The following is a 22,287-nucleotide window of genomic DNA, read 5'->3' on the forward strand; positions in this document are numbered from 1 at the left end:
ATGACAGATAAAAATAAAATTAGGAAGGTTAGTAACGCTAAAACAAGTAATATAACTCTAAGTTTCTGTTTTATTTTGCAGTGTTTCCTAAATATGGTAACTAGGCAACTCCATGCTATAAAAGTAAATGTTTGGCTTTTGCACCTGGGGGAAGCAGTTATTCCCCCAAGGCTGTTACTCTTCCTCAAAATGTACACACCCAGACTTTCTTGAATTCTAAAATTTCCTGCAGGATCCTACATTTTGATAAGCTCTTGATCAGGTTGTCTTCTGATTTTTCCCTCCACCTTCAGGAATTTGGGTGTTGAGCTAGCCAACAGACAGAAACGCTCATCCGATTTTGAATGCTTTTCTGGGTCTGGGCATTTCCTATTTTGGTGTTGTATAAATTATTTGTGTCAAAATCATTTCTATAACTCTTCTGCTTGTTTCAGTAAAATAATTTTACCCTGGTGTTTTTGATTTTTAAAAATCTTTTCATTTGGAGCATTCTACAAGATGGTCATTGTCGGAGAATAATAGCTAACACCTACGTAGTCAGTATGGGTCAAACATGGCTTAAAATATGTTCGTGAAGGTGTTATAAGTTCTAAGGGAAAAATCACACCCTGATGGGCCTTGGGGAAGGTTTCCTGTAAGAGGTGACATTGGTTAGGTTATATAGTCCCTGTGTGACTTTTACCCTTAAGCAGAACCATTGGCATTTTTATGTTAACTGACAGACAGGTTCCAGCTGGAAATGTGAGCATGCACTCAGCACCTGGTAACAGGGGTATAGATATAGAACATTGCTCCTTAAGCAGCTTCCAGGAGGAACACAGCTTAGTGCAAGCTTAGACTAGAGCCCTGATTCCCATCCTGCTCTGCCGTTCCCTCTTGGGGCAAATACACTGACCTGTCTCACCCTCAGTTTCATGATCTGTAATATGGGGCTAGTAACAGTTTCAAGTTCATGAGGTAGCTGAGACAGTGGTGATTTCAGTGCAGCCAAAGGGTTGTGAGTGCGTCCTAATCCCTTCTAAGGGAACCGCTACTGATAAGGAAAAGCTTCCTGCCCTTTCATCACAAATAATGGCGACTCTTACTTGGTTGATTTTTAGCTTTGTTTATTTTACAGCCAAGCCCTCGGTAAGCTGGAAACAGTCATCACAGGAAATCAGTTCATGTGGGATGTGTTGGGAAAGTTTGGCTCACTGGGGAACCTGAGCTCTCGTCCCTCCTGTGTCTCCACTTAGCTGGGTGACAGGACACATGTCACACAAGTCTTCTGGCTGCACTTCCTCACCTTTCCCCTGAGGGTGTGGACCAGGTAACCCCCACGGCACCATGGCAGTCACTAGTGCTGCTTGCACGTAGCTGGCCACCCTCCCCTTCTGTGCACAAGGAGAATTGAACTCTGCCCCCTTGTTATTGCGGGGGACTGCAAGCTAGCTCCGGCCAACGAGCTGTGCGAGGCAGTGACATCTCTCTCTCTCAAGTTAACACCTTCAGTCACAGGAGTCCCTGAGGCTCCCCTTACCTCTTCCAGGACAGAGAGCTGGCTGCTCTGCCGCCCAGGCCCTGGAGGAAGGACAGCCTGCAGCAGAGAACCCGGGGCCCCACAGTGGGCGTGCACCTGGATGACAGACGAGCTACCACTTTGTAAACCACCCATAACGTGGGGCTGGTTGTTACTGCAGCATGATGCATCCATCCTGAATTGCTGCAGGGCCTTCTAGCATAGGGCAGCAGAGAAGACTGCACTAGGAACTAATGTTTAAACTCATAATGGTCCTGAATGTGTGCTCTGGATTTGCAGCCTAGCTCCACACACAGCGTGGATCATGTGCTATTCTCTTGGTCTCTCTGACTTTCCATTTCCCTGTCTGTGAAATGTGAGTAACATTATTGACTATCTTACTGAGCTGGTATAAGGATTAAAGAGGTTTTGCATATAATACTCTGTAGGGAATACCTGGCAGAGAGTAGGATAATTCTTATTATTCTAGTTTTAACATTCTGTGAGTCTTTCTGGATTTCCTGTTGTGTCCATTGAGGTAAACTGAGGAAGTTTGTGAAAAAACATGCCAATGAACAGTGGAGTAAAAAAAAAAAGCGAAGTGGCCTATAACTTAGCCCTTTTAGGAACAGCAGCTTCTAATGGGAATTGGAGGCTTGAGACCATCAGTGTCAGATCATTACATCTTAGCCAGCCAGTCTCCAAAAACAGGAATCAAATCCACTAAACAAATCAGAAGTAATCCTCTCTAAGTAGCTGGCATTCAACTAGTGATACTTCCCTACAAATATCTCTTGGGGAAAAGAGATTATGTACGTTTCACCTTGGATCTTGCAAATTTATGTCACACTTTGTGTCTTTAAAGCTTTCCAACAAACATTCAACTGATTATACAGTGAAGGCAATAGCTCATTTGGAATATTTACAAGAAACCCCCATAGAATGAGCATAATGAGAAAAATAATGAAGCAGTAATGATAATTCTCAAGGCTAATAATTTTAATAAGAATTTTTACTTAAAGAGTTCTATACATAAGGAGATTTCAGAGGTTTATAAATATTAAGTTCTAGATGTTCTACAGTTCCTAAAACAATGCCTTGAGCCTGACATTCCAGAAACATGCAGACATCATGACTATTATCGATCTTATTTTACAAATAGATAAACTGAGGCAAAGGAAAAAATGCCTAGAGTCACGTGATGCTTGGACATAGGATTTTGGGCTTCAGTACCTATACCCAAAATCAACCCAATTCGAATTCCACAGTGGGATAATTTATGTTGCAGCCAGTCAAGGAGTTCAGTTGTGTTTCAGTAACTGCTGTAACTGGGTCGTGATAGGGCCATGGATTTTGTTTAGAAGATTATTCAGAGGATTCTGTGTATCTGTATGAAAACAGTTACAGCTGAGATGATAGGTATTTGCAGCACATGGTCTGTCCTCGGTTGAAGTGCAAGGGAGGTTTCACGTTGGATTCTTGGCATAACGTATCCAAAAGGCTTGCCCTAGCCTGAAGGTCACTGCCGAACACGCCTGCCTCCTTGCGAGGTGAGCCAGAGCCCATCAGAAGCTGCGGTCCCTGCCTACAGTTTGTGTAAGCCTTTTTTTTTTTCTTCTTCTGTTCCATTGTGCTCATGCACACATGATATCCCAAAACAGTTAAGTAAAATGAGGGATATTATATCTGTCACACATGAGAAAACTGCAGTTATGGGTCCGCTTAATGCATTCATTGCTTTTTGGACTCTGGAGTCCCCTAGGCATTGCCACAAATCTACTTGGTAGCCCCCAGTTTCATATTCTATGTGGGACTCTCCAGTGAGGCCAGCATGTGTATAAAAGGTTCATTGTTATTGTTGTTAATTTTTTTCACTTTTATAGCTCAAATGAATCGGCCTTAACTCATGGTAGCAGTCAGGGCCACACAGGCCAAGTACATTACGGTAATCACGTTGTTGAACGAGCTGGCTCCCGGTGACACAGTGAGTGTCGGAGGTCCTGCCTTCTGAGTTAATGCCAAAGCGTGGGCGACATAGCCAGCACGCAGCAGAAGCCCAGGAGCTACTGTCTCCCTGTGAAGGTTTTTGAGAGACCCCTCCCTTCCTAGTGTTTCCCTGTGCAGTGTAAGACAGACCTCTGATTCCTGTGGGCTTGCATAACGATGAAGTTGAAGCCCATAGTCGTTTGTTCCTGCAAACGTGTATTGTCCCCGGACGCAGCTCTGACACAACTTGTGCACAGCATGCTGTCCTCCTTCACCGGCCATGCGGGCTGATGGCTCTTTGATTTATGGTCTCAGGGCTCTGTTTGGGGCGGAGCTGGAAGCTCTTTGCACCTCCCTGTGTGACTCGCAGTGCAGAGCTTTTGTCCAGAGAACTGCCTGGCCTCAGATGCTCGGGGCGGGGCTTGGCTGGCAGCTTCTGCAGTGGCCTGGACACCACACCTGTGACCGGTGGGGCCGGCATGTAGGAAGCACTCAGTAATGTTAGGGGCTAGTATCATCATTCCTAGTTTCATTATCATGATCTTCATCTTATTAACTACCGTCCTTCCGTTCACCACGGACACGGTAAACAGGGGTCCTGCTTTGATGCATTTAATGTTCGTATGCCTCTAATCACCTGTTACTAAACTCTCCAAAGGCTCTTTTCACTTGAACGATCAATAATCAAACAAATGATATATTTATAACATCCACTTGCACTTTTACCTATGAATCCATAGTATCAGAGACTGTTTTAATTTTCTGAGACAAAGTTTTCCTGCTTTGCACATAGTAAATGCTCAATAAATATGTTGAATGAATCAATAGTAAATGAAACCTTCAATTCTGTCAACCTAGTAAGTTAAACTCTTAATTGGCCACAGTTAAGAAATTACTAAGTGCCCACTTTGATCACTAGAGTGAAAAGGTTTTCAATATTGCTGCTGTTTTAATAAGTTTATAGCGGGTAAGGAGCTCAGTCCCACGCATACAAGTAACTATGGTTTATATATTTATTCAATCAAAACAGGATTATATATTTATTCGATGATTGTCTCTAGTGTTGTTGTTAGCTTTTGTTGGCCACATACTATGTGCCAGTTTTTAAAGAACTACATTTATTATCTTGTTGAATTCTTACCCAAATATCTATTATCATCATCTCCATTTTACAAATGAAGAAACTGACGCTTAGGAAATTTTACCTAAGTTGTCTAAGGTCATGCAGCCTGTAAGTGGTGGAGCTATAGGATATAATCTGTTTAACCTCTGTATTTGAAAAGGTCATTATGTTTTTCCTTTTTTTTGTTTTGATATTTGTTTTTATGTTTGATATTTTATTTATATTCCCCCTTGTTTCCATTCCATATAATACATGGAATATATGGGTGCTATCATTGTTCTGTTGTATATGTTCTTAGTTTAGCCTCAGGTCACTTGTGGAATCACACAGGATCAAATAGATACATCATAGATGATGAAATGCTGAATTGTGTGGCGTCTGCAATAAGTAAAATAACAGTTTTGAAAAAGGAGTGTCTGAGCAGTTGATACATGAGCTTTTCTAGACGGATGAGTCAAAATGTATAGCAGGTGGGGAGAGGGGTGGAGCATGCACAAAAAACACAGAAGTAGGGTGAGCGTGCCCTGCAGGCTTCTATGGGAGAGACGAGAGACTCCCCAGAGTGCGTACAGAAGTGTAGGACTCTGTGGTCCAGAAGATGGAGCCGTTTGGAGAAGCGGAAGATGGCCTATGGGCCCCACCTTAAGGGTCTGAACCGTGGTGGAGGCAGGATTAGAAACCAGGTCGATCTGAGCACCAAAGCCAGGGTCATCCCACTGGGGGCTCGGGCCTTTCCTCACTAGAGCCCCACATCCTAGATTGTTAGACTAGAAAAGCGAACAGCCAGATGATGATCAGCAAGAGGTTTTTTTAACCTCTTAACAAATACTCACAGAACAGAAGTAGCGGTCATTAACTTAGCTATCAAGTAAATATTATTAGCATTAAATTACTGTGGTTCATCTAGCAACTGTAAACCTTTGGGGAAGACATGGAATGCTTTGTTTATCCTCTCTGAGGGCACTGATAAAAGTTAGGCTGAAAGTTTCATGTCTGTAATACATTTGTTAATTGAAGTTCTCATTTATTGGTTCTCTTTTACTAAAGCTGTGAGTTGAAATAATCCCAGTGCTCATAAAAGTACTGTCCAGCTTGGAACTGCCCCTCAGAGTCAGGGCTTGAGTTAGTGTAGGCACGTGTGTGCACCCACTCAGTAGCCAAACTGCCCAAAGTGAAATTTAAGGAGGAAAAGACTGATGGATTCTGAAGCTCAGATTCTTCTGCATTTGGACTCAACACATACACCGTATCACATATGTCTCATTTTTTTATATGTGGAGGCAAGATATCTTTAGAAGAGTGTGTAAGTTGACAAAAGAGCTAACTTTCCCTCTTTGGGGGAAAGTGGATGGAAGACAGTCTAGCTTTAATTTGAGTTGAGGTCCTGCTGGTAATGACTTAAAGGTGAAGCGACTACACACTGGAGAAGAAAATCATGGGATTCAGCCCTTACTCAGGCTGCGACAGAACAGAACAGATCTGAAGTTCTAGCTGCTTGGCTTGGAGCGTCTGAAAGAAGAGGAAAACGTGAAAACATCTGTGTTTCCAATAGTAGTTGCTTTGTCCTTAGCTGAGCAGGATACCGAGAAAGGTAACTGAACCGTTCCCACCCCACCCCCGCCCCCCAAGGCTTCGGCATCGTCTAGGTGGAGCCCCGCTGTCCTTTGTACGCGGTGGCAATTTCTTAGTTAATATACGCAGTGCGGAGCGTGGGCGGCGTGGCTGAGGCCTCAGAATCAATAAGGAGCCCTTAGATTTAAAACTAATGATTTTCTGTGTTCAGCAAAAGTCAAAATCTCTCAAAGTTGCCATTGTTGGCTCTGATTTTTCCCCAGAGAGTAAGAGAAGGTGCAATAAATCATCATGTTCACAATGCAAATAAAATGCATGTCAGAAGAGACCTGAACTAGACTAGAGATGGATCATGTGAGTCTTAAACATCTTAATTATTTCAGTCTTGAATTGAGCAAACCCCCTCAACCAGCGCCGTGCCAACAGTGATGGTAACAGCAGTGGACACACTGTTTGATCGGGCTGTCCTGCCCCCCAGGAGGGCAAGTGTGACCTGTCCAGGAATGATGTCTGTCATCGTTTCCTCCCAGAAGCAATTTAAGCAGTTTTGGATGACGTCAAATGCTTTTGAATGTATCTACAAGCTGCTGTTGAATGTACAGAAAATTTCACCAGACGCTCTGATTTAAAGCCCTAGAGAAGGCCACCAGGCTCGTATGGAAATTAGCTAAGCATAATTTATTCATGAAAGGCAGAAAAGCTGAATTAATAAATACATGAGTATATAAACTTATAACTGCATGAAGATCTGTAGAAAATATGAAAGCCAAGCTCCATGTGTTAACAGGAACCCTTCAGGTGTGGCCACTTGGTCCTTTCTTGCAGACAGTTCTGTCTCCTGTTTTGAAAGCCAAAGCGGAAATAAGTAATAAGCAAATAAGTACCTTTATTTTTTGGAGGGTCTCTTTTTTTCCCCTAAAAATATGGACCTGCCTGTGGATGCTGCTGTATGCACATCAATCTGAGAGAATTATTTTTTGAAATATTAATGAAGGCATTAATTCCAGAGACTCAGAAAACTGCTCCGCAGGTCTAACTCGTACTCTCTGTCTGAACCCAATTCTGAGAGCATTTTTTTTTTTCACAAAGTATTGTCCCTTGTGAGACAAGGTCTTGCCTTATTACCAGAGGGATCATCATCTTTTTCCCCTCCTCCTTCCCCTCCCGGTGACCTCACACTCTGAGCGACATCAGCAGCCCTGTCAAGCACTGATTCAGCAGTGCAAGTGTTATATGCCAGGAATTAGAGCGAAATCTACACTGTCACACTTTAAACATTTTGTTAAAGGGAGTCTTGCCTTGCATTGAATGCATTCTGGTGAAACTTTTCAGGTTGAATTCTGAGCCTCCTGGCCACAATGAAAACCCCAGTTGGACTCTGGAAGCCTGAATCTGCATAGGCGTTGCCTAGGATTTGATAAGCAAGCAATGAAACTTATTTCCTACAGTTCTTGTATGTTGGTCAGAACATTCCAAGGGAAGCGTAGTATTTCCAACCATCTTCATTGCTCATGACTTCACTGTGCTAATTAAAAACATTTTCTGAAAGTCTGTTTTGGAAAGCATCAATCCATTTTAGACTTTGCTCCTAGCCAAGAGATGAGGACAGAATAAACAAATGTAGAAATCTTTTTAAAAATGTCTTAATTGAGAATTATAAAAAATACAGGATAAAAGTAAATCATCAAATGCTTTTCTGTCCACAACCATGATCAATGGAGAGGAAGTTTAAAAAAACAAAAGCACGTAGCTCTGTGTGCCAGTCATAAAGTACTTATTAATATTAACTCATTGAATTCTTGTGACACATTCATGAGGTAGGTACCATAATATCCATTTTACAGATGAAGACAACTATGCATAAAGAGATACGCAACTTACTGAGGCTCTCACAACTAGTAGGGAAACACTGGAAATCAGTGATGCTGTGAATAGTTTTAAAGCAAATACCAAGTCCACACGGCTTTCTGACCTCAATGCTTTCAATGTGTTCATGGGATCTAATTTTTCTAGAATAAGGTCTTTTTTAAAAAGGTTCTTTTTAGGGGGAGAGTATAGCTCAAATGGTAGAGCACATGCTTAGCATGCATGAGGTCCTGGTTTCAATCCAGTACCTCTATTAAAAATAAATAAATCTAATTACCTCCCCCTGCCAAAAATCATTAAAGAATACAATCATAAATAAATAAAAATAAATGAAAAGTTTCTTTTTCATAGCACAGATTCTTGCAATGACCTGGACTGATGATTTTGAAGAGAGGTTGTTGAGTGTAGTGTTTTCATTCCTGCTCTTAAACACTCTCCTGTCATTAATTAAACACTCTCTTGTCTAGTAGGCAGGCTTTAGACTTCTTTACTGACCGGTGGAAATGCATGTGTGAAAAGAAGAAGGTATGTGTTCTAATTATTGCTGCATAAAAAACCACCCCAAAACTTAGTGGTTGAAACAGTGACACTGTTGATTTTGCTTCTGCATCTGCAATTTAGGCAGCGTTTGGTAGGGATAGCTATTCTCTGCTTCACTTGGCAGCAGTTGGGCAGGTCAAAGGCTTGGGGCTGGAATCCTTTGCAGACACACTCCCAGAGGGTTCTGGTGGTTAACGTTGCCTATCCGCTGAGACTTCACCTAGAACTTTGGCTGGAACACCTGATTGTGGTTTTCTCACATGATTGCTTAGCTTCCTTACAGCGTGATGTCTACATTCCAAGGGTCAGGGTCCCAGGAGAAAGAGAGCCAGGTGGAGTCACCAGTCTCAGAAGTCATGTGATGTCCTTTCCACCATGTTCTTTTGGTTGTGGCTTTCACAGAGTTCTGCCCATGTTTGAGGAGAGGGAATGTAGATCCCACCTCCTGGTGGAGGAGTGTTGACAATACTTCGTAAGAAGAGCACAGGAGATGGATAGATTGGTGTAACCATTTCCATAACTTGTTTTATTAAGCATTTAGGACTGTCAATATGAAAGAAATGTTTTGCAGGAACAAATTCCATTGCTATAAGGATAAGGACCTATTGAACCATAGGCTAACAAAAATACCTGTTCAGAGAATCAAGTTTTGCCAAGAAACCAACTATCAGATAGAGGTACCCAAGGAAGGAAGGAAAAAGCCTTCCAAAGTTAATTCTAGCCTTGTGCCTGCTTCATAGTAAAAGTCTTCAGAGGTGGGAATTCCCCAGACATATGTAAGATGGTTCATTTAGGCTGATCACATCTTTAGCAGTTGCCAAAGGATCTTATACCAGATGTTAACATTCTAGTTTTTGTCAAAGAGCTATGTTGGGTTTTTTTCTTTTTCGTTATTTAATATAAGAACAATGGAAATGAACTTTTACGAAGTTCCTTCCCTGTAGACTCGAAGTAAAGTTAACCAGACACTCTTTAAGAAAGATGGCAGTATATTAGAGAAATACCATTTACTGAGCATCCAGCCTGAGTACAAATTGGACTCCAACTTTGAGAAACTTGAACGCTAATTCAGGATTTGTGGAACATATGAAAAAACATGGTATTATTAGTCTCTTTATATAAGAGTATACTAATAATCTACCACATGACTTTGAGCAATTTCTCTAGTTATGTGATAAATTTGCACTTAGCCAATTTTACACTGTCCTGCAGACTTTTTCCCAACAAAAGCGGTGTTGCGTATTAGATAGTTGTTCAGGGTTAATAACAAACTTACGTTTGCATAGTGCTTTAAGAATTCCAAAATGCTTTCACATCCATTATCACACTGGATGCTCACAGCAAATCTGTAAGGTGAACGGAATCATTGTCATCTCCATTTTTCATATGGGGACCTGAGAGGCAGGTCACCCTAGCTTGAGGCACTGGGGCAGTAATCCCGCGACTGTACTTCTTGTCTACCTGGCTTTTGCCAACCATGTGATTTAAGTATTCTACCAAACTGTCTGACCAATACATAGGTAGAAAGCAAGGCTCCCTTGTTTTAGGTGACAGCAAACAGAGAGCACATGTGTGTGCTCATGCTGAGGATGTAATAGATGAATCTCTGTGGTTTAGAGGAGTAAGCATTGGAATGGGACTTAAGGGTCTGATGACTCCTTCTTGTCTCAGCTCTGCTGCTCACATAAATATGATTTTTTTAAGATTACTTTGAATTCTAAATGTCTATGATATCATATTATGTAAGTGAAAAAAGTAATTGGTATCAACATCCTTTTAAAAAGTCAAGTAGTTAGGTAGGAATGAAATTGTCAAATGATTTTTTTTTTCCTAATAGAGTTAAAAGGGGACATTGCCAATAGGAAGTTTGAGTGACATTGTAAGACAGAAACATGAAAGGAGGAAATTTAAAGAGTTATTTTATTTATTCATTCAGCAGTCATTTATTGAGTATCTACTATCTTCCAGTCACTGTCCTTATAGAAGGGCACAGAAAATTCTGTGTCCTGATGGAGCTTATATCCTAGTGGGAGGAGATAGCACACAAGTGAAATATAGTACAACAAATAATTCAAAGTGCTATGGAGGAAAGCGGGGATAAAGTCTGGAGCTGGAGGTGACTGCAGTGATAAGTTGTTGGGGAGGGTCGGACTCGCCGTGAAAGTGACATTTGAGCAAAGCCCTGAGGAAGGGCGGGAGCCAGGCTGCGGCTACCTGGGAGAAAAGCTGTCGGGGCGAGGAGTGGGGCCGGAGAGGTGGGAGCTGGAGGGAGGGGAAGGGGTCAGGTCAGAGAGAGAAGAGGGCTTTGCAAGACATTAGGGGCCTTAGAGACTTGTATATAGAGTTTTGTTTTTATCCTGAGAGAGTCGGGGAACCATGAGGGGCTTTAAGTGGCATGATTTGGCTTAGGTTAAAAAAAAAATGTCTGATGTGACAAATTCTCAACAAAGCCATTATTTAAAAAAAAAAAAAAAACCCTCTAGCTGTTGTTCTTTGAACAGACTGTTGGGAATAGAGTGAAAGTAGGAAGACAAGGAAACTGTTAGGCCAGAGATGGTGGTTACCTGTGGCAAGGGGAAGCCATGGATGTGGTGAGAAATGATCAGATTCTATAGAAGCTAAAGTCAGGCCCATAGGATTTGCTGACTAATGTGGGCAAAGATGATTATGAGATTTTTGTCTTGAGCAACTGAGCAGGTGGCGTGGTCTTTTACTCAGAGAAACCTGTGAGAAAGCAGGTTTGGCTGTGTGTGTGTGTGTATGGGGTAGGATGTGGGGTGGTTTACAAGGCAAAGGATATGTTCAAAGACCAAAAAAAAAGATGAAGACATTTATTATTAATATGATCATATTATTTTACTTTCCAAGAGGATTTGAAAAGGCTTATAGTAAAAAGTACAGATAGAATAAAGATGGAGACTGTTTAAAAAGAGTAAAAGGCTTAAACTCAATCAAAGAGTGGTCGGCCTAAAGGAAAGTTCCTTCAAGGAACAGTAAGTGTGTTTGCCCAACCTCTGCAGAGTACTTGTGGTCAAAAATAAAAATATGAGAGTAAGGTGGAAGTAAAGAGCATTACAACATACTCAAAGGGATTTTGCAGAGGCTTAAAGGTTTCAAACAGGTTTGCAGGTGTTCGGGGAAGGTCATTTTTTCCCTCTGAGGGGTGAAAAGCACAGGAATGGGGTGGCTGAATACTGAGAAGGCCAGTAAGATGCTTAGAAGACCCAGGTGTGAGTCAGGCTGGCCCAGGCATGCCACACCGGTAAAGGGGACTTGGAGGTTGGTTGATTGAAACCAGGAGACTGGGGAAGAAATGATGTCTTCCTGTCAGCATCATGACTGGAATATGCATCGGAATCACCTGGTAGGCATGTAGCACGTCCAGATGCAAGGCCTCACCCAGACCTTCTGAAGCCGAATCTCCGTGAGAAGACCCAGTACTGTCAGGGCATGAAAAGCTCGCAGTTGGTTCTGATGCAACTCTTGGTGAAGACACACGGGAGGAAAGGAGTGGATGGACTCGATTAGCTTTTATATGATGTGAATCACCTAACTGGAAAGTTTTTGTTTTCTGGAGAGAGGGAAGTCATATTGAAAAAATTATTTTGGTGACCCTCATTTATTTTTTCTTTTAATGAATATTTATTGAATACCTAGGTGTTCTGCATTCCAGTGCTGAAGACACAGAAATGAAGGAAATACAGTGTCTGCCCTCGAGCAGCTATTAGTCTATTGAAAGAAGCAAATACATAGGCTGGTAGTGTGATAGGGCAGAGTGTCCCCGCACTGAGTGTTGCGGGATTGGGGGTGGAAGTTCAAGTATTAAGGAAGGTTTACCAGAAGGGGTGTCACCCGAGCTGAAAACTAGTCTAGAACAAGAGGTGTCAGGTCTAGCCTCCTGCCTGTTGTTGTAAATAATGTTTCATTGGAACTTTAGCCATGTTTGTTCATTCATGTTATTTCATTTATGTATTGTCTGTGGCTACTTTAGCACTACCACTGCAGAGTTAAGTAGTTATCATCATATGACCCACTAAGCCTCAAATATTTACTACCCGCTTCATTACAAATGTCTGCTACACGCTGTTCTAGAACAAAGTGGAGAGAAGAAGCCATTCTAGAAAATGGAGACAATACAATGTATGGTCCTCTACAAGGAATTGCAGTCAAAATCTAATCAGGCAGAAGGGAAGTGGTGCAAACCTGGAGAGGGTGTCAGGGATGAGATCATTGAAGACAGGGGGTACCCCCATCTTCGGGAACTTGGACCTTCTCCAGTGCAGAGGAAATCAGTGATGGATTTTAAGCAGGAACACTGGAGTCGAATGAATTTAGATAGATTATTCTGTTGGCTTCATAGAATAGAGATTTGAAGGGGGAAAGTCTACAGGAAAAAAACTGTTAGGTTTGTCGGAGTAATTGATGCAATAATTAACGAAGGATTAAAAGTTTGACCATAAATTTATAAAATGGAATGTTGTGTAATTGTTATAATAAGGTACACCTAAATTATACTGATGAGGAAAGATACCATAATATGTTCAGTAAAAATAATCAAGGAAACTGCATATACAAACATAGAAAACATGCATGTTAATGTATGCCTAGAATAAATGGAAAGAATACATAGAAAACTGTTCATTTTCTTTTCACTGGGGGAGTAGAATTCGAGGAGACAGTCACCTTAAGTTTTACACATCTGTACTTTTTTCTTTTACAATGAAAATATATCACTTTGGAATCAGAAAAGGATGCACTTTCAGAGTGATTAATAAAGAGAGGGAGGATGAAGGCTCTCACACCATGACTTAGGACAAGAAAGGAAGGGTGACTAGGAGGGCATACATTTGAGAATGATTTGGGAAGCTCAGCTAGCAAAACTTGATGATATGGGAAGTGAAGTCTAGAAAGGAAGATATATTATGTCCAGGTTTCTGGTTTGGGTAACTGGTGAATTATCGTATCAATAATTTAATAAAATAAAATGAGAGAATTTTTACTAATCATTTACTATGTACAGGGCCTTGTATTTGTCATATTTCTAGTGCCTTTAAACTATCAACAACTGAAGGAGGAATTTTTATTGTTTCCATTTTATTGATGAGGAAACTGAGTCTCAGAGAAATTAAGTAGTTTACCTATAACCTGGGAGCTGGTGGCTGGGAACGGAACATGGTCTGATTGATTCCTAAGCTGATATGCACTCCCACCCCCAACCTTAAGTAAAATTTTTAAGAGGAGTATAGATGGGAAAATAAAACCAGTTCAGGTCTTACTGAGTCATCAACATACAAGTTTTGATCTAATGTGATAAGCTGTCAATAAATGAAATGAAGAAAAGAGAAGCTCTCAGATTGAAATTTGGAGAATGTTCAGTTAGTGGTTCTTAATAACTAAAGTTTTAAGAATAATGAATAAAAGACTTTCCCCCTTACTTGTATTTGGATACATGACATTTATTGATGCAGTAACTAATAAATGTTTAAAAGAATTAGAATAAAACAAACTTGATGCATTTTTGGCATCAAAAATCGTAGGCCTGATTTTGTCAGTTTAACTCAATGACTATTGAGTGCTCACTATGTACAAAGCATACAGCTGCTATATTTTTACCTATTTTAACTTTGTATGTGTTTAAATTTCAGTTAGGGCAAGAAGGAACTAAGATCTAAAAGATGCTTACTTTTTCAAACAGATCTTTGAGCTGATATTCGTGCAGGAAATATGCAGAGTCATTTGGTTCTTCTGTTTTTCTTCAGATCATTACTGGATGTTTTGTTGAGGATTCTTTGTTGAAGACAGTATTCCCAGTTCTGGTTAGGAGTGTTTGGGGTGGAGGTAAACTTAACTGCCAGAGGAAACGCAGCGGGCCTTTGTGAAGGGGAGAGGGAAGCGGTTCCTCATTGTGTCGCTTCACCCTGGCATTCAGCCACAAGAGGGGGCCTGGACCAGAGTGCAGTATGCCAGCTGCCTCGCTGGCTTCTCTGCCCTCTGCAGAAGCACCATAGCCATCCGCACTCTGCCGTGGGAAGAGAGCTGCATTGCCGATTTGATGAGCTACTAACTGGTTTACTAGGCCATGACTACACTTTCCCCCATGAAAGCTGACTTGTCTTAAAGACTTCTAAGAGGTGCAGAAAAATATACTATTAAAATTGACCTGAAAACGCAAGTGGTTTTCCTTTGTGCCATGTCCCGTGTAACACGTTACTTCCTTTTTGGTGTTATTGATTTGTATCCAAATATAAATACAGGCTTTCAGAAAGAGAAATCAGGTTCTTGAGATTGACCATTCAACATAAAGTTTGTACCTTGCATAAAAATGTGTTTTTGACACAGTAAAATACTCTCCCTTTTTGCTCATTGAAATTCACTTTATACTGACTTGCTTAACAGCATAACATATATCATTTATACTGCTCTCCTTCATGCTTTTAAACTGTAATATCCTTTCCTCAATGACTACTTGTCAATTTCACTGATCTAGATTTGATTTCATAAATTAACTAGGCCAATTAAGTAGAGAGTTATCATTAGAATAAGAAGTGGAAGCAAATAAATATTAATCTTCCACCTCCGAATGTCGGTATTCCAACACAGCTTTGATCATACTCGAACACTACTTAGTGGAAAAAATACACCCCTCCCTTGGCACTTTAGTATTACCCAATTCGAACATTTACGAGTATTTCATTCATTTATCTCATTCTGAATCTATCTTTCTTTTGGGCAGTTATATTTCTATTTTGTCAATGTCAAATATGGAGAATAAGCAAATACCAGAACTTCATTATTTAAGGATTCTGGTCTTGCCAGTTTGCTTGACTTTTCCTCCTGGTCCCTTTGCTTATGGGACATTTATTTCCAAGACGTAGGAACCTCATCATATGTGCCTGCAGTGGTTTGCCTGCTACCCATTCTTTGTACTGTTTTAGTCACTTGTCTTCCTTGCAGATGTCTGGAAACCACTCAGAGATGACAGTGTTTGACAGAGAGTAACATTTTCAAATGCAGCCTATTTTAAAGAGTGTTTCTTTTAGAAAACTTAGGGATTTCTTCCTCATCTCTCACTTAAAGGATTGTTTTTACATTCTTGGCATGAATCTTGCTTTGTCTTCCTTGGAAATGGAAAAAGAGTTTGCCAATAAATACCCTTCTTATAAAAATATTTCATACACACAAATGCAATTATAAAATCACCCTTTAGTCTTTTGTTGCCTCCTGCATTTATTAATGCTGACTTCTTTTCCAGTCCTAGTCACAACCTTTCCTCTTTTGCAGAGGATGGGAGAGGTTACTTATCTTGGAAACCTCTCCATTTCTCCCTCCTTAATTGGAGGAACATTAGATTGCTGTGGTAAAGGCACATCTTCCCAGATTATCTCTGAAAACATCCTAAGAGGATATGATTCAGGGGTCCATGGGGAAAATCAACTTGGGATTCTTATGTTTCGATGTTAACTCTGCTCTCACTGTCCATCCATAACACCCAGTAGGGGTGACTTAGTGGTCTGTCACATGTATGTGCTTGTGCGCGTGCACGCGCGCACACACACACACCCCACTTAAAGTCACATAAACAGCTTATGGAACATTTCAGGACCCACGAGGAAGGGTAAATACTGGATTTACATTTCCCCACTGTTCTGATTAAACATTTTGCATCTAGAAGCTGGCAAATCAGAGCTTCTTACTCAAAGTTCACTTCCCCCTTGCAGCCTTTCAAGCCTCAGTGGTTTTACCACAGTGATCATGTTTCACTAAGGATTTTAAACAAGACTTTGCCATTGGGCAGCCTTTGAAATAGTTAGCTTTGCTTCACTATTTTTTGTAACTTGCCAAAAATCACAAATAAAAGGGTCTGTGTCCTCTAATGCTTCTTCTCTGGTCATTATCTTGGAAAATATGCAGAGTCTGATCCAAGTAGAGTGCTCCCCAAACCTCGCTGTTACTTTGAGAATGGTTTTAATGAGGCTTGCCGCTGAGCCAAGCTCTCCTGTTGGGTTATTATTTGGGCATGTGGAAGCCCTAGTGATTGATCTGTGTGGGGGAACTGGCAACACTCACATGCCCTCTGGGTAGAGGCAGAGCCTCCAGCAGGAAAAATTAGGGAAAGAGAAAAAAAGGAGAGGAAATGTTTATCACCCATCTCTAGCGTTTTATGGCGGCGTTATGGTGAACTAGGAGATGGATGTGTATATTCATGGATTTTGCACCACTTTAAGCACTAATAACATTAAATCAACCTTAATACTTCATGCCAAATGTGCTCTAAAAGAGGGAATAATGGGAATTTTTGTTGACTTTAGTAAGGCATCAAAAGTTACACTGGAAACACATAAAATGTTACAATGCAGAGGTCACAATTATGCTAATATCATGATAATATAAAATATTAAGTCACCAAAATGACAGGATTTACAACCCACTATCTCAGTCCCCAGAAACCTTAGAGATGAGCTCATGGTAAACACAGCAGCCTGTACTCCCAAGGAGTCTGATTACAAATTTAAATATGTATATGATTAGAACTCCGCCAGCCTCCCACCCCTTGAGACAGATGAAGTACAGTTTGATTTATACCATACCTGAAATCTATTGTGTCAAGTTCAGTCTGTTTTGCAGAACTGCTACCAGGTCTGATGAATTTTGTGTGTTTAGCCAGTTGCTTGTGGGAGAAATGGGAACTGCTGTTAATGATCTTGAATAGCCCTGTGATCTCATGAACTAAGACTTAAACGCTGATCCAGAGTAGTCAAATATTTGAAAATGGAATACTGGCCAATGGAAAATGCGATCCTTGTGTTACCATCTTTTTTTGATGTCCTGGTTTTCGTGCTGGGGTCCAGGATTGAAAAGCCTTGACCCTGAGCCTTAATCTCAGGGCCTTCCATTTACCTTTAACTCTGCAGCCCCCATCACATTGAAGTCTCTCCTTTCAGGGAGTTCTTCAGATGTAGTGACTTTATCAGTGGTCCTAGTTATCAGGGAAGGTAGGGCCATCACAGCCATGCAGCTTTCCTAATTATTGCCAGTTCTGGCCGAATATTACTGACTTCTCTTCAACATAACTATATCATATGTCAATAAAAGGCAAGGTAGAATAAACGTGCAGTGAAAGTGTAGTGTTATTGGAAACTGATGCTCTTGGATATTTCTTTGCAAAGTCTTGGTTTCAGCTGATTTTGTTACACTGACTAAAGTCAGCAAATACCAGTTCACAAGGGGCATACTTTTCTTTTACAATGTTAAATGCATGCATGTTGCCTGCTTATAGCTCATTCTGGCAGGGGTAATAAATATAGATGTTTACCACCACATTATTTATCTATCTCGCTTTCTCTCTAATTGTTAAATACTCATATAGCACATATTTATTTATCATTAATGTACCATCAGCACTGCAGTTACTAGTTAGCCTCTCCCAGCAGAACGTGGGCTAGCCTTGCCCAGAAACTGGGACGCTACCAGCTGGGATCAAAGGCACACTCACCTCAATGATCGTTCAGGCCACCTCTTTACACACCTGTCACTATGTCACATCATCAATGCTAATGTTATCGATGACAATAAAATAAAACAAGTTGCCCCCAAAGGAATTCCTATTCGCGTGCTGTTAGGAGGAGCTCTAAAGCCGTGTTTTTAAAGTGCAGCTTGCAATCCCTAGAGGTCGCAGCAAAATTCTTAGAGGAGTTGGCAGCGTCAAAAGAACACTGAAACTCTACGGGCACTTTTCCTAGGTCAATCCCTCCATCTTAGCAAGAGCCAATCAATATTTTTTGATCTCCAATTTTGAGCAAAACTCTGCTTGTGTTTAACCCTTCTGGCAATCCCCTTCTCTGCCAGTTCCCTCTTTCTGGGACAAAAGGAATGTGTTCTTGCTTTTAACAGGATGGAAGTTTTGAACACATTTATTTTCTTCGATTCATAAAGAATTGCTGAGGTTTGCGGGTTTCCCTCACATATATGTATATAGAATATGGGAAAGACATTTCCAACATTATCAAAATGATGTTTGTCTCTAAATAAATGGAATTGTTTTCCCCTCTTTCTCTGGAGGCTTGAGTTGGCTCTCTTCCCAAACGCAACCTTTTGGATAATAAATTCCTTTTGAAAAGAAGCACGGAACCCTTTTGATGTTATAAATAGTACATGTAGTAGAAGGGAGAGGGTGGTGTAATTGCAGCACAGGGCTGAGAGACGTCTAAAGGGTAAAGTAGATCTTATTTTTACTCTGTCGTTAGTCACATGTCGTGTGCTTATATTAAAAGATACATTTTAATAGGCATTGTCAGTTTTTCTGTCTGTTTGCCTCAAATGTGGCCTGAGTGATTCACAAATATACAGATCAACATGTGCAGCTGCAGCTCGACAAGAGACTGGGTGGGGATTCAGTGATCTGCTGCTGTCACGGGCCTTCAGGCAGGCCTCCATAAGGCAAGTGATGGCCCAAGATTAGTTCTGAACAGCGAAAGATTTTGCCGTTCCATGGAATGCCTGAGGAACTCCCAAGGCAGTTAATTCATTCCCCATCCTTCATTCTCTCCCCCACATCCTGTTTCTCCACGTTCCTCTTTCCGCCCCCTCCTTCTCAACTGCCCCTGTGTGCATCCAAATACACAGCTTAACAACATCACTTCTCAGTGAGAGCCTGCTGTCTTCCCCGCCGTGACCCTCTTTCCCCCAAGTTCCGTGCTCTGTTTTTTGGCATTTTAAAACTCTGAAGACATAAACCTCACCGAGCCTATGTGGCGGTGAGGCCCAGCACATCAGTAAATGTCACCGAGGTGTCAGCCCTTTACATCATAACTGCAGTTCATTTCTCTGCATTGACAGTGATGCTTATACCGGGCAAGGATTAGAATGGGCATATTTCCAGATCTTAATTACATCAGGCATAAGGATGAGCAACAGCATTTTTCTTTGGGGGAGAGGAGGGGAGGAGGGAGAAAGAGAAGAGGGAGTTCTGCTGAATTTGGCCATCTAGAGCCTCATGTGTCCCCGTTTATCAAGAGATAATAGGATTAAGCTAAGCTATGGGACTTCTCTGGCTTAATGCTGCCTTCAGCAGGGGTCTAATAAGGATAGATATAATTGTGTAAATGGCGAATAAGAATGAAAAAGTACAGAGTATAAGCACAATGCTTAGGAATAAATAATGACAAATTGGATTGTGTCCAATCTCTGCAGACTTGGTTAAAATCTGGCATCCCACACTGAACTATAAGGGGTAACATCTTTCTTCTTGCCCACCTTGCTTCTGTTCATTGCAAATATCAGAAGGCATCCTCTCAAGTTCATCTGGGGTCTGTCAGCACTGCTCACTTGAAATCAAGTAGGAACTGTTAAGGAACATTCAAACAGGGTTAAAGAAACAGAGTAAATTACGTGCCTAAAAACAAATGTGACACAAATTAGAGTTTGTTTCTTTGACCCTTATCCATTTACAGAATTTACCCCATTAACAGCTGGAAATTTATTTTCACTTTCTTCACCTAAGAGGAAAGCAAACATATAACATAGCCCCAAAGGAGTAATTAATTAGATCATTTGCTGACATGGATTTGAATAGTTTATTTAAATACAATTCTGTTATTTATTTATTTTACAACATTGTGCAGGAGGTTGAAACTCCTGTTCTAATTTGCACTTAGCAAGGATCTCTGAAAAAATATCACAGCGAAGGAAATAAACAAAGAACCACTGATCAAAGGGCCACATTCAGAAATGCATAAAAGAATTTCACCAAGATAAGTGTTTCAGTGATTAAAAAATAAGGGACAGGTTGAGTTGGGGGGCGGGAGGGGGATAACAAGACTGCCTGTTTAATTTGTATTCCCATGGGCATATTTTAACAAATATAATGAGTTCATTGATTAAAAGGTAAGAAAAGAAATAGTAAAAATAAAGGATGCCAATGTAGGTAAGAAAGCTGTAATGAATATGCAGATTATCACAACAAAATGAAGACTGCTTTTGCAAATAGACCATGGAAAATTCATGAACTCAGAAGCAAGTTAAAAAGCAAAAAGATCACTGTACAACCTATCAAAGGATAAAAGTTGTAAATTCTTCCCAGAAAAGTGAAAGGTCCTTCAAGTGTATTTTCAAAAGCAAGAAGTGAAAGTAGAAAATTAGTTCACCAAAGATGAATGTTGATTCTACTCTAAAATTAAGTAAGGTCTTTTCTAAAAAAAATAATGAGGTATTAGGATAGATATTGATATTCACTGCCTTTAGAGAGGTAAATGGCCTCATAAATGCTTGTGCTTATTTAAATGTCTTCATTCTGTGGACTTTTAGGGAAACTCTTGCCTAAACAGCCACATACACGCCTTTGTTCCTCCAGCCTATGGGATTATAATATTCTGGTTACTCTAAGTGTGGAACTCAGAAAACTTTCTCCCCAACTATGTTTTCCCATAGAGAATTGATGGAGATTCCAAGATGGCATTTCATGAAGGGAGTGTCTCAGAGACGGACCCTAAAATTCGTAATTTTAAAAGACCTGAGAGACAGAGCACCCTCCACCTACCCTCACCCCAAAGCCTCCTCCCCCTCCCGTATGCCTCCTGGTCATTCTTGTTCCATATGCATCTCCCTCCCTGTCCTTTGTCCCCTCTCTGTCATGCCATCACTTCTCACCCGGGTCCCCCTGTCAGAGTGGGATGCCCACCTCCTGCTTTTACTTTCACTTCTGCTCTCTTCACTTGTTCTCAGTCTTTTTTCTTACCTCCTTTTTCTATTTCTCTTTCTTAGACTCCCTTGGAACTAAAAAATTCTTTTGGGATTAGTTTAAAAAAAACCTTAAATATGACAGTGATGTACTAAATGAAAACATTTTCATGACTCATGAATCTACAAATCCTTCTAAAAGAAGGTGGTCAAGCATTCCTTGTTTTTTAAGAAAAAGCACAGTGCTAGATGGAAATGCGTGTTTGTGGTCTAGGTGTGAAAGGCAGGGGCTGGGAGGTGGTGGACCCGATACAGAAATTTGCCCTAAGGGGGTTTGTGGGCTCTGTAGGCTCTTTTTTATACTCTAACAACAAAAAGTTGGTGGATAGGTAACCAGTTTAGGCTAGCATTGGATATTCAGCTGTGCAGAATATATCAGGCTTCAGCACAATTTAGAAACAACTGAACAGAAAAATGACTCCATCACTAAGCGGCTCAGCAGATCGGGGGCTCTTGTCCCCGCAGGACACCGGGGCCTGCTCGGGACCTAAATCAGTGTTGGTGTGTTTGCCCTCACCAGTGAGCTTGTTTTTCACTTTGTTTGGACCGAAAACCAGGGATACTATTTCAGTAGGGCTGTACATTTACAGAGTTGTCACTTACATTATCTTGAGCAGAAGAACCACCAAAGGCAGCTGGCCTCGCCCACAACCTAGGGAGAAACGAGTGACTGAACTGGGCTCTGGGTTTTCACTAGGTTCTAAAGACTACATCCGTGGGATCCAAGCCCAGCACACAGATGCCCTCAACACAGCAGGCACTTTACCTAATGGTGAACCATGAGGGATCGTGGTGTCAGGTGAGCAGTCACGTTGCAGGGGCTTCAGGATCTTCTTCGTTAGAAAGGTGACCACAGGATTATGAAACTGCTCAAGGGAAATGGTTGTCATCTCACCTGCATCCCTGTCACCAGGCCACTGCATGAACCAAGCACCTCTCTTGAACAGCTTTCCCCTTTCATCAAAAT

At 41.1% G+C, this 22,287-nt stretch overlaps 1 protein-coding gene across 7 annotated transcripts in view; it reads left to right on the plus strand.

Moving 5' to 3' along the window:
* The window catches only part of NPAS3 (neuronal PAS domain protein 3), a 799,526-nt gene that overhangs the window by 472,890 nt on the left and 304,349 nt on the right, over positions 1 to 22,287 (plus strand). The window lies entirely within an intron of this gene.

Source organism: Camelus dromedarius, chromosome 5, assembly GCF_036321535.1.
Source record: "Camelus dromedarius isolate mCamDro1 chromosome 5, mCamDro1.pat, whole genome shotgun sequence".
Classification (NCBI taxonomy): Eukaryota; Metazoa; Chordata; class Mammalia; order Artiodactyla; family Camelidae; genus Camelus; species Camelus dromedarius.